The 13,206-nt window shown below is 34.3% G+C and overlaps 1 protein-coding gene and 1 long non-coding RNA gene across 2 annotated transcripts in view; one reads left to right on the top strand and one right to left on the bottom strand.

Moving 5' to 3' along the window:
* The window catches only part of Asx (transcriptional regulator additional sex combs), a 42,182-nt gene that overhangs the window by 4,805 nt on the left and 24,171 nt on the right, over nt 1-13,206 (top strand). The gene's annotated exons all lie outside the window — the stretch shown is intronic.
* On the bottom strand, nt 3,841-10,485 carry LOC141405596 (uncharacterized). The gene is made up of 3 exons (XR_012413236.1): nt 10,165-10,485; nt 9,839-10,106; nt 3,841-4,256 (listed from the first exon to the last, which is right to left on the bottom strand). It is a non-coding gene; the product is annotated as an uncharacterized lncRNA (long non-coding RNA).

Genomic DNA, 13,206 nt, shown 5'->3' on the forward strand with positions numbered 1-13,206 from the left:
ACTTTAAAAGCCTTTTTATATTATAGCTTTTCGGAGGATTTATTTGAACATAAGCAATGGAATTGAGATTTGATAAATCCGGTTATATATAACGTACAATAAAGCTGAAAACACTTACAACGTTTGGGTAAGACTATGTTTACATTTACGAAATCCACTCGATTTCAACTGTCAACTCCTTTGCGTATACGTCAAATGAAAACTCATCTGAAATCGAGTGGATTTCATTTGACGTTTGAGCAATGGAATTGACAGTTGAAATCGAGTGGATTTCGTAAATGTAAACATAGTGTACAGTTTTGTGTCGTTTTGGCCGTTTATACACTGTTGGGCATGATTCCGAAAAATTCAAATTAATTTGAAATATATGCCGGCACACACATCAACGCCGGACTTTGGTGTCGGCGTCGCCCTGTTGTTGTTGTTTTTTTGTCAACGCCCAACGCAAAACTTTACTCAAAAGTTGTATGTGTTTTCAGCTTAAAACAGCAAAACGTCCTAATGTAAACCTCTTCAATACTGGCAACCTATACCCCGTTTTCACTTAACCGGATTTAATAAACCCATTGCATTTCAAATGTCAATTCCGTAGTGCTAAGTTTACATTTACGAAATCCACTCGATTTCATCTGTCAATTTCATATCTCAAACGTCAAATGAAATCTCATCTGAATTCCATTGGATTTCATTTGACGTTTAACCTATGGATTTGACAGATGAAATCGAGTGAATTTCGTAAATGTAAACATAGCATAGCGCAAACGTCCAAAAAATCTTCATGAAGAAGATTAACCCGGCAAAAAGCTTTAATACAAACTCCGTTTAAAACTCGAGATTTTTATAAGGTGTGTACGATAACTTCGCAAGTGAAAAGTACTTGCAAGCACTCAGTAAGTTCTCAGTAACCTCTCTCCAACAATTTTACTCTCTCGAAGCAAAAAATTTGCAGATTGTTATCGAACAGCAATTTGCAAAAAACTTGCAAGAAGTCAGCTGATTTGATAAACAAGAAGAAGTTAGCGGAAAAGATTAAATTTAACAATTGAAGGTGTCTACCATTTCTTTTTCATTTTCCATTTTTTATACCCTCAGCCTTTAGGCTAAAGAGGGTATTTACACTTTGATACGACCAAAAATGTGCCTCATCGAAATAATGGTTTTAGACCCCAAGTATGTTTATACGATATCCGTTTCAGACAATTTTGAGTCGATCCAGCAATGTCCGTCCGTCTGTTTGTCTGGTTGGCTGCAGCGCACGATAACTCTCGAACGAATCAATCGATTCGTTTCAAATGTTGGGTATCGAAGTATTTTGTCCAGATTTGATTTAAGTTCGAAGATGGGCCATATCGGTCCACTCCTTCAGGTACCTCCCCCACAAAAGTTCAAAAATGTTCGGAAAAATTGTCCGCACGATAACTCTTGAAGGGAGTAACCGAATTAGTCCATACTTTGCACATCGTGACATTTCTACCAGACATAGATGAGGTTCCAATATGGACTCTTTCGGGTACCTCCCACACAAAGTGCAGTTAAAGGCCTGCTCCCGATTCGCTTTGATTTTTGTTGCAGCCACTTGTATTCACTACCCCCATTACGACGATATAATTTTTTTCAGGAGCAAGTCCATACTTCCTCAGAAATCAGCACAAAAACTGCAAACAACCCATATAATACCATGTGTCGTAGTTGGAGCGCACGATAACTCTCGAACGGATCAACATATTTGGTCAATATTTTGTCCAAACTTAGTTTAAGTTCGAAGATAGACCATATCGGTCCACTCCTTCCGGTACCTCCCTCACAAAGGTTCAAAATGTTTCGCCAAGATTGTGGGCATGATAATTCTAGGAGGGAGTAACCGAATTGAGTCAAACTTTGTTATTGGTTATATTACTTTCAGGCATAGATCGGGTTCTAGTATGGACTATATCGGTCCACTCATTTGGGTACCTCCCACACAAAATTTGGAAAAAGTATAGTTTAACAACTCCTCTCTGATCTTATTAATTTGTGATGCAGCAGGTTGCAATTGCGGCCCCTGTTACGACGTTGTAATTTTTTTTGTGGGCAAGTCCATTCTTCCTGAGATAATGACCCAAAAAGGTTCAGAAAATCCTACCGGCACCACCTAAACTGGCTAATGTGTAAAATAACCCTTTAAGAGAGAAATCGATTTAGCTCAAACTTTGTATATTGAAAAGTAAAATTGTAATATATTTAAATTCAGAAAATTAAGTACAACATTTGTTATTACATAATCTGTAAGGAAAATATCCATAGACTAATAAAGAACAAAAATATTTCCTACAAATTTGTATTAGGTCCGAATATATACTACATCTGATCACTCCTACGGGATCATTTGAATTTTGTTGCAACATGTAGTTTTTTGCGGCCCTTTCCATCCTGGAAAACTTTCCCAACAGCTAAAAAACCCACAGAAGTATTGTGTTAACTTTTTTTCTTCGGGTGTACGTGGCTGGGGGTATATCTCTATCGGCTCAGCTGACTGATACTTTCTTACTTGTTTATTTTCCATTTCCTTCAGGTACCTTCCCCACAAAAGTTCAGAAATATTCCAAAAAATTGTGCGCACGATAACTCTTGATTTGGTCCTAATACACGGTGCTCTTGAAACAATTTTAAATGGAAGGTGCTTACACCTCGGAAATTTTTGCGGATTCTGAAACTACAATGTTTATAGATGAGAACAATCAAAAAACAAAAAAAATCGCCGGAGCGCTTTTTAAATAAATCGCGATTTAAGTTGACATTTTTAGGGGTTGTTTAGGTTTTCGCGATTTTGCTTAGAAACCACATTTCCTATCAAAATGGGACTAAAACAAATGTTGTAGATATGAAAATTCTCTACAAGATTGACCTTTATGATATTCTCGTCGGTTTTACCGTTTTTGAGATATAGAAGTTCAAATTGGGACAATTCAAATTCAATTCAATTCTGTATCGCCCCCTTATAAAACAATGTCATGACTGCAAATACCCAACTTAAACTTATATATCTAAAAAAATATTACAACTAAGGATAAGTTACTTAAGTCAGTCTTGTAGAGAATTTTCACAGCTTTAAGATTTTCTCAGGTCACATGTCGATACGACTTACCGTATTCAAGCAAATTCGCGAAACCCTAACAAAAAAAACTAAAAATGTAAACTGAACTTCCTTATCTCAAAAATGGTACAAGCTGGGAACAAATGATAAAGTCAATCCTCTAGAGAATTTTGACAGCAACAACATTTTCTTTAGCTCCATTTCGATTGGACTTGCGGTTTTCAAGCAAAATCGTAAAAACCTAAAAAACACCTAAAAATGTGAATTTTGACCGCGATTTATTTAAAAATCCCTACAGCGATTTTTTCTTGTTTTTGGATTTTTTTCATCTATGAACATTGCTGTTTCAGAATTCACAAAAACTTTCCCTGTGTAAGCGGTTTTAATTAAAAGTTAGTTAAGGCGCACCCTTCATGACATTGTTTTATAAGGGGGCGATACAGTCAGTGCATTGTCCCAAGTTGAACTTCTATATCTCAAAAATGGTAAAAACTACGAAAATACCATAAAGGTCGATCTTGTAGAGAATTTTCATAGCTACAATATTTGTTTTAGTCCCATTTTGATAGGAAATGCGGTTTCTAAGCAAAATCGCGAAAACTTAAACAACCCCTAAAAATGTCAACTTAAATCGCGATTTATTTAAAAAGCGCTCCGGCGATTTTTTTTGTTTTTTGATTGTTCTCATCTATAAACATTGTAGTTTCAGAATCCGCAAAAATTTCCGAGGTGTAAGCACCTTCCATTTAAAATTGTTTCAAGAGCACCGTGAATATAGATCAGGTTCGAATATGAACCATATTTGTCCACTACTTCGGGTACCTCCCACACAAAATTTCGGATAAGTTCACTTTAAGACCTGCTCTCGAATCACTTTGATATATTTTGAAGCAACTTGCATTCGCTGCCTCAATTACGATGGTAAATTTTTTTCAGGGGCAAGTCCATACTTCTTGAGAGAACAGCCCGAAAGTTGTAAAAACCTCTATGGCACCATACGTAGTGGCTGGAGTGCACGACAACTCCCGAACTGAACCGAACAACATCGTCATATTTTGTCCAAATTTAGTTTTTAGTTCGAAGATGGGCAATAGCGGTCCACCAATATTTAAAAAATGTCACTAAAATGGTAGCACAATATCTCTTGAACGGGGCAACCAATTTGGTCCACACTTTTGATCTCCTAATCAGTGACCTGCAACCGATGCCAATTTTTGGTCTGTTCCTTTACTTCTGAAAATGGTAAAACCGGCAAAAGTAGTAAAAGTTGAAAACTGCTCCCATATGAATTGTATTGTGTCTGAAGTAAAGGAACGCTTTTCGAGTAAAAAGTTGTAAAACTTGAAGATTCTTGAACGTAAAGGAACAGGGCTTTTATGAATTGCGGTAGACACAAGAAAAAGCGATACTAGTACGCACCACCACCAGTGTTGCCGTTTTGGGCATTTCGGCCCAAATTTGGGCCGAATAAAAAATAATTTTTAATTTTGGGCCGATTGGCGGCACAAATCCATTTTGGGCCGTTTTCATGCTAATAATTTTAAACAATATTTTATAAAATATCAAATATTAGTCTTTGGGCTATTATTACATGCTTATTTTTACTATTGGATGGATTTGAAAACGTAAAATAAAGCAACTTGATGGCATTAAAAAAATATTTTCACATTAAAACTTAATGCCAAGAAGGTCCTACTAGTAGTTTAATTGTCACTTTTAACTTTTAGTTACCCAGGTTTTGAAATATATTTTTCGTGATACTTAAGTATTTGGTAAAGATTCATGCATTGTGTTCATAAATAAAAAAGGTTCATAATAAATTGGTGGCAACGGAATCATGCCAAGCTAGAGGTTTTTTTATTTTTGGCATATATTTTACCTATAATCAACAACCTTAAGAATGAATTTCAAGCAGATAGTTCAGGTTTATCCTATTTATATCCGAGTGCAAACTCAAATTGTCTTTTTAAAAAAAAATAAGTAGGAAAATCATTAAGATCGGTCGGGCCGAACTTTTTATACCCTCCACCACAAATTTCAGTCATTTCGGTGGATTAATGTGGCCACAACCTTCAAAATACCGAAAATCGGAAGGTACTGTTCTATGGGTGCTATATGATGGCGTGGACCTATACCTACGAATTTCTGGGGGAAAGTTTGATACCCCAAACGAAGACTAAATACCAAATTTCAGCCATCTCGGTGTGATAATGAGGCCAAAACCTTCAAAATACCGAAAATCGGCAGATATCGTCCTATGGGGGCTATATCAAAACGTGGACCTATATAAACATTTTATGGTAGAAATGTTTCTTAGCCTCTGGAAATGCAAAATACAAATTTGCAACCGATTCTGTTGTCAAATGGGACTAATACATTGAAAATATATTAAAATGACGCGTACTTTATATGGGGGTAATACCAAAACGTGGACCTATATAAACTAACTTTGGTAGGAATGTTTTTGGCCTCTGGAGACACAAAATACCAAATTACAACCAATTAGGTGGTAAAATTGGACAAATATTTAAAAATTCTTTAAAACGACGACGCGTCATTTTGTATGGGGGCTATACGAAAGCATGGACCTACATAGCCCGCTTTAAATACCAAAAGTCCTACGTACATATGTATAATAGATTTTCCCAAAATTTCATCCACCTACGTCAATCCGTTCGGACGCTAGAGTGATTTCCACAGACGGACGGACATGGCTATATCGATGTAGAATTGCACGCTGATCAAAAATATACAGTCAACCAAAAAAGTCTACATACACCCTATAAATCTCGGGTTTTAAGGGTAAGGAAGCATTTTTATGAAAATCCAAGTACATAGTTCTATCTCATATCCCTAAAAAACAATATTACATACAACAGAAATATATTCCATAATACGAATAACGGTAAATTCTATAAAAATTAAAAAAATAATTGGGAAAAAGTGTACATACACCCAATGAAATATTAAGATTACCGTAAAATTTATGGAATAAGCAATACAAATTTTACATTTTATTGCTTTATCGAATATCTCTGGTTGTCTATGATATATTTTAGACAAAATGGGAACATATTTGTGGATTAATTGCCGTTATTTAATGTCAGACTTCGCGAATAGCTCGTTAAGGCGGACCCTTGCAGATTTCTTTGAGTTTTTCAGTCTAGTAGTTTATGAAACCCCAGAAAATACAGTGAGACTAACAATTTTGGGATCCAAGAGCGCTATGAAGTTTTTCTTGTGGATAATATATGCTCCTGAGCTTCGCTAAATATACGAATTCCTGAGGTTTCTCATAAATTTTATAGTTTTCACAACATTTCAAGGGGCAAATTACATGCAGAAGCCTTCGAATTACCTTGTAATAAGGTCTGGTACAATCCTCGAGCATCCACTGAATAAGCAATGTAAAAGTATTCGACATTTATAGCGCTTCAAGTGACCCTAACGATCAAAATACGAGAGCATACTAGTTAACAGTGTAAATTTCATACAAATTGCATGCATTCTTTGGTGGTGCTTTTATTTTGATACTTTGGAAACTTTAGGAGCGGGTTTGTATAATAATGTTGTACATTTCTGATTGAGTTAAGGTCCAAAAATTTATTACAAGGTAATTCCAAGGTTCTTGCTTGTAATTTGACCCTTGGAATGCTGTGAAAACTATAAAATTTATGAAAAACTCAGGAATTCGCATATTTAGCGAAGCTCAGGAGCATATATTATCCATAAGAACAACTTCAAAGCGCTCTAGGATCTCAAAATAATTAGTCCCACTGTATTTCCTGGGGTTTCATAAACCACCAGACTGAAAAACTTAATGATATCTGCAAGGGTCCGCCTTAAAGAGCTATACGCGAAGTCTGATCTTAAATAACCTCAATTGAAGCACAAATATGTTCCTATTTTGTCTAAAATATATCATAGACAACCAGAGACATTCGATAAAGCAATAAAATGTAAAATTTGTATTGCTTATTCCACAAATTTTACGGTAATCTTAATATTTCATTGGGTGTATGTACACTTTTTCCCTATTAATTTTTTAATTTTTATAGAATTTACCGTTATTCGTATTATGGAAAATATTTTTGTTGTATGTAATATTGTTTATTAGGGATATGAAATAGAACTATGTACTTGGATTTTCATAAAAATGCTTCCTTACCCTTAAAACACGAGATTTATAGGGTGTATGTAGACTTTTTTGGTTGACTGTACATAGTTTGTGGGGTCTACAATGATTATTTCGAGTAGTTACAAACTTAATATACCCCCATCCTATAGTGGAGGGTATAAAAATAAATAAAAAGAGCATCAATATATTGACATTGACTACAAAAATAAATCATACCAGCTCGAAACTTCATACATATTGTAGGCACAAAAGCAGACAATTACATTTATGCACTCTTACTTAACAGAAAATGAAAAGTTTGAAATAAAATTTGCTGTTTTGGAGTTTTATATTAAATTACTAGATCAAAATAATAAGAGAATAGACTATAAAAGTGACCCAAATACCCCCCTTTATTACAACTCTTCTTTTGTTATAGTTTGGACTTTGCGTACAGATTTATAGCGTTTCGGCTAACTTAAAGTTGAAAGTAATGATTTAAATTGAAGGACGACCTTCTTTGTATTAACGTTTAGTGTGAAAATTACACTTTTAATGCATGCAAATTGGTTTTTTTGCGTTTTCAAATCCATCCAATAGTAAAAGAAAGGATGTAATGGCCCTTAAACTACTAAATACAATAACTCCATATAAGGTAACCTCAAACGAAGTTTTGCCTATTATGAACCAGGTATTACATTTTCCCAGACTTGTAGAATGTGACACAGATTTAATAGTAACAGATTGGAATTTGCTAAGACTCGGTGAAACTATACTTTCTTTCATCTCAAAGAACACATCTTTTTGCGGTGCCAACGATAGCTCGAAAACGGATGGGCCAATCATAGTATATTTTTGTAAGCGTTTTAGGAACCTAATAAAACAGAATTTTAAAAAAAAAAATATTCTTAAAAAAAAATTGAGCTGTCAAAGTCAAAATTTCGACTTTACCGAAAAAATTGACTGTTTTTGCCAAAAATTGGGCAATATAATTTTTTTTAATCTGTCTCGCTTAAAGGCTAGCGTTTTATGTATTTAATAAGCTCACATGAATAATATAATAAGGTCATATGAAGATCAGTCAATTCGTTTTAGAGCTATCGTTGGCACCGACTTCAAAAACGCCGTTTCGAGAAACACGCACTTAAAGTTTATATGCTACATTCAAATCACAATAAATTGTTGCCTATCAATCATTATATCTCAGACAATTTTTTGCGACATAGTATCTTTACGTAAAAATAGACAATATTTTTCTTCGATTTTTCTAAAAGTAATAAAAGGTATCCATGAGAAATATATATTTTTGTTTTAATTTTTAATGTTGGGCCGTTTTGGGCCGATTTTAGGAAAAATTTGGGCCGAAAAAAATTTTTCGAACGGCAACACTGACCACCACTCTCTTTTTTGCGTTAGAATGTAATCAATATTCTGTTGAAAGTCAAATACAAAAATTGGTGATTCATATTTAACGCATTGTATGTAAAGACTATACTCCTTCGTACAAATGTTTACCTCTTGCTTGAATTGTTCGTGTTGACTTCGTTTCGAGTTTACTTTATGCATACAACTAGCGAAAAGAAAAACAATCGAAAACACATAAAAAAATCTAAACACATCAAATGAATCACAGTTATGTCCGCCTATGTACGTTGTCGTAACACCAAAACAAACACATTCTCTTTTTACCTAATACCCGGGTTACACTATTGAAGGTTAACCCACTGGGTTTAATAGATCCAGTGGGTTAATCTTTGCTGGTTACACTTAGCTTTTCGAGGATATAAACTGTCAGCTGATGTGTGTTACACTTTTACAATTTCTCGTATGAGATATCATCCCCTCTTTGCTCATATTGGTATATTTTACACACAGGGATACATTTTTGTATCATGGTATCAAGCGTACTTTTTGTTAAAAAAGTGTCTAATGTAAAAAAATAAATAATTTTATGATTTTCAAATAACTTTAGATTTATTAACTCCATAAAATCTCATGCGACCAATCGTAAACGTGTAAAACACGACAAACTCTGTTGCAAAAACAGTTGCAACTTTTGGTACTTTTTGAGTAGAGTTGGATTTTTTTGCACAAATACCGAATACAACACTGTATTTTTGGTGGATTTGTGCCGGATTTAAAATAAACCCAGTCGTGAGAGGATTTAATTTTTGTATGGCAAATCTGGTCAGATTTGACCAGATTAAGCAATAAATCCTCATAAAGTGGGTTAACCCGGCAAAAAGCTGTAGTGTAACCGTACTATAACACAGCCTTTGTATAACACAACAACACACCTCTCTCATAAATTCCCCATATTTGTAGACAGCTATGTTTAGACAACTGTGTTGTTTTTGTTTTCAGTTCTCTCATACTTTATGCCTTGTAGGATTACTACTCTCTCTTCATGTGGTGTTTGTTTGTACATTAACGATCACAGATTAGTAGTTCGTAGATCACACACATTTATGAATGAATCAACCCGATTGTTTGAGATAAGAAATGCATTCTTGTGGTAGTCATTGACGTATGCTGATTTATGATGATTCAATAATGCTAACGGAAATTCTTTTGGTAAAAATGAATGATTTGTTTACGAAATGATGCGATACACTACATAGTTGCGTTGATTCAACGCAGGCCTCTGCTCCTAATATTTTGTCCAAATTTCAATTAACTTCTACGGTACCTCCGCCACAAAAGCTCAACATTTGGAATCCTTGGGAAATGTGTACCGATGCTGTTCGTTGTGGTCCTGGCTTCGGTACTTAAGGCTGAAATCATTTCTGCCTCTTATGTGACGAGGCCTTTATAATTCCCTTTCCAATGCACAAATATAAAACATACTGGAACGCAGTGCATTCATTGTGTTTCTCCTACTCCATGGATGCACCGCTTTTTGCTGGGATTTGATACCTTTAGAATAAAAAAGAAAATGGTCACCACAAACTACAAAATAAGTTATTTTACTTACATTATCGTTTTCCATAATTTATTTAATATTTTTTTCCTTTTTTATATCTATTTATTTTAAGAGCCAAACGTTTGTTTATGTTTTTGCCTAGAAGTCCGCCACAAAACATTCGAATTTAAATCAGCTGATCAAGCTTGCAAATTCTTACAAGAAAAATTTTCCTTGCAAAAACTTGTAAACAAAAGTCTCCAAAACTCTCCAACATTCTCTCACAATTGTCTCCAAATTCTCTCTCTTTTACTTTGCAAGTTTGTTATCGAACAGCATTTTGTAAAAGTTTGTGCAAATTTGCACAAACTTTTGGGTTATCGTACAGACCTATAGTAATACTTGGTTTACATTCGGAGCCGTTTCGTGCCTTCGAAGGCGTTTCGAGATTTCGCGCGGAAACAAGCAAAATTTGTCATAATTTCGCATACAAAAATGAAATCATCTCATTTCGTGATTTCAGCGAAATTAGCATAAAAATCACAGTACTCTGATATACAACACTGTTTTGGCATAAAAAAGTACCAAAAGTTGCAACATTTTTCATGTATCACAATAATGTGGAAAAATATTAGATTACATTGTTATGCTTTGTTTACATTTACGAAATCCACTCGGTTTCAACTGTCAAATCCATAGGTTAAACGTCATATGAAATCCAGATGAGATTTCATTTGACGTTTGAGCTATGGAATTGACAGTTGAAATCGAGTGGATTTCGTAAATGTAAACTTATGCTTGGTTTACATTTACGAAATCCACTCGATTTCAACTGTCAATTCCATTGATTAAACGTCAAACGAAATCCAATGGATTTCAGATGAGTTTTCATTTGACGTATACGCAAAGAAATTGACAGTTGAAATCGAGTGGATTTCGTAATGTAAACCAAGCATTAGCATTACATTGCTATTTTTCATTGTACTCCTGAATGGTAATTTTAGAAAAAAGCGAATTGTTAAAATTTGCTTTCCCATACAAATTTCTTAATACGGGAAAATGACGGAAATTGCAAAAACACCAGCAGAAATGTCAAAATCAACGCGTCAGCGTATTCAGATGCGAATAAACATGCTGCTAGTTTCTACTAGGCCAAATTTTTATTGCAGAAAACAGGAAAATAGGGTATTACTCAGCGCTATTTTTGTTTAAAGAGGAGTGCAAGTCCTGCCAGATTTCGGAGTACGGGAACGCATTTCTAGCACTAAACAGGAAAACTACTGCAAGTAGAAATAGTTTGCAGGTTTTGAACACAACTTTTTATCTATCAAAATTAATTATTATGATGTCTCAACGATTTTATTTGACGTGTTCGCAATGGAGTTGACATTAGAAATCCAATGGATTTGTTAAATCCGATTACATGTAAATATATTATTAATGAATATGGCCCATTATCATGATAATTAATTTCTATATAAACTTATAGTAAGTTTACATTTACGAAATCCACTCGATTTCAACTGTCAATTCCTTTGCGCATACGTCATATGAAAACTCATCTGAAATCCATTGGATTTCATTTGACGTTTAACCGATGGAATTGGCAGTTGAAATCGAGTGGATTTCGTAAATGTAAACCTAGAATTATAGTAATATCTCATTTAGATTAGCCATAAAACCTCGACTGGATTTAATAAACTTTGCAATCAAAACAAATTTAATTTTTCTGCCTTGTTTACAAATTTTTACATTTTAAATTATTTTTAGTGTAGCAATTCACCGATGCATCTACCTTGTTTCTTGTGCCAGCTTGCAACTTTTTGTATTTTCCAGCAACGTGTTGCAAACAACAGAGTTGTATATGAGGATTTATGCCAGATTTAAAACAAATCCACTCAATACGAGGATTTATTTTTGTATGGGAAATCTGGTAGATTTTGGCTGGATTTAGCAAATAAAACCTGTTAATGTGCTAAATCCGGCTAATGAAGTCATATCTAAATGGGATGTAATAGTTCATTTAAGCTGTGTTCCTTTACTTACCTGAGGTTACCATTTTTACCATTTGTTACCATTTTTAACCCGCAAAGCGTTCCTTAACCCCGAAAAGAGGCAAAACTGGAAGCAATTTTTAAGAGAGTGAGAGTGGAGAAAGAGCGAAAATGGCTTTCTCTTCTACCACAGGCTACCAGCAAAATTTCTGCAGGTAAAAAATGGCAGAACTGATTTTTCGACTTCTGTTTGACGATTATTTCACAATGAAAAAGAAAATGGACGCAAAACAGAAGAAAAAGTCGAACGCTGATAAAACTAGCTGTGTCTTTTTACGTGATAATTTGTAATAATTATTACTAATGTTGCAGATTTTGAAAGTTGTATAAAGGAAAAGTTGCTGAAAAAAATGTTTCAGCAACATTTAGTAAGTAAAAAGACACACCAACTAAATTAAAAACTGTGAAATAAAAGACGAAAATTGATTTTTTATGTTTCTTTTCGACATTGCTGCCAGACCTACAATTTTTCCGTTCCTTTACTTTTCTGGTAAAAATGTTCATGAGAGAGCAATTTTGACACTTTTCTCTTTTACCACCCTTACCATTAAAAAAAGTAAAGGAACAAAGCTTTAGACTAGCCATAAATCCTTGACTGGATTTAATAAATCCAGTGCAAATCTCATTGCATTTAGATATACATTTTTGAGGATTTAAATGGCAGTCAGCTAATGTTCGTTCGCACAATTACCAAGGTAGATGCATCAGCCCATGTGATCGAATTTAAAACGTCAAAAGAATTTTTTGTAAATTGAATTCGTCTCAAAAAACATACGTCAAGTTACAAATTTATTGTTTAATACTGAAAATGTTAGCACGTTATGCTACTAATGCTTGGTTTACATTCGTCGTCGTTTCGTGATTTCGAAGGCGTTTCGTGATTTCGCGCGGAATCAAGCAAAATTTATCATGATTTCGCATACAAAAATGAAATCATCTCATTTCGTGATTTCAGCGAAATCAACATCGAAATCACAGTACACATGATATACAACCCTGCTTTTGCCTAAAAAAGTACCAAAAGTTGCAACACTTTTCATGTATCACAATAAACAAGGTA

The sequence above is a fragment of the Musca autumnalis genome, unplaced genomic scaffold, assembly GCF_047663935.1.
Source record: "Musca autumnalis isolate F117 unplaced genomic scaffold, ASM4766393v1 scaffold_5, whole genome shotgun sequence".
In the NCBI taxonomy this organism is placed as follows: domain Eukaryota; kingdom Metazoa; phylum Arthropoda; class Insecta; order Diptera; family Muscidae; genus Musca; species Musca autumnalis.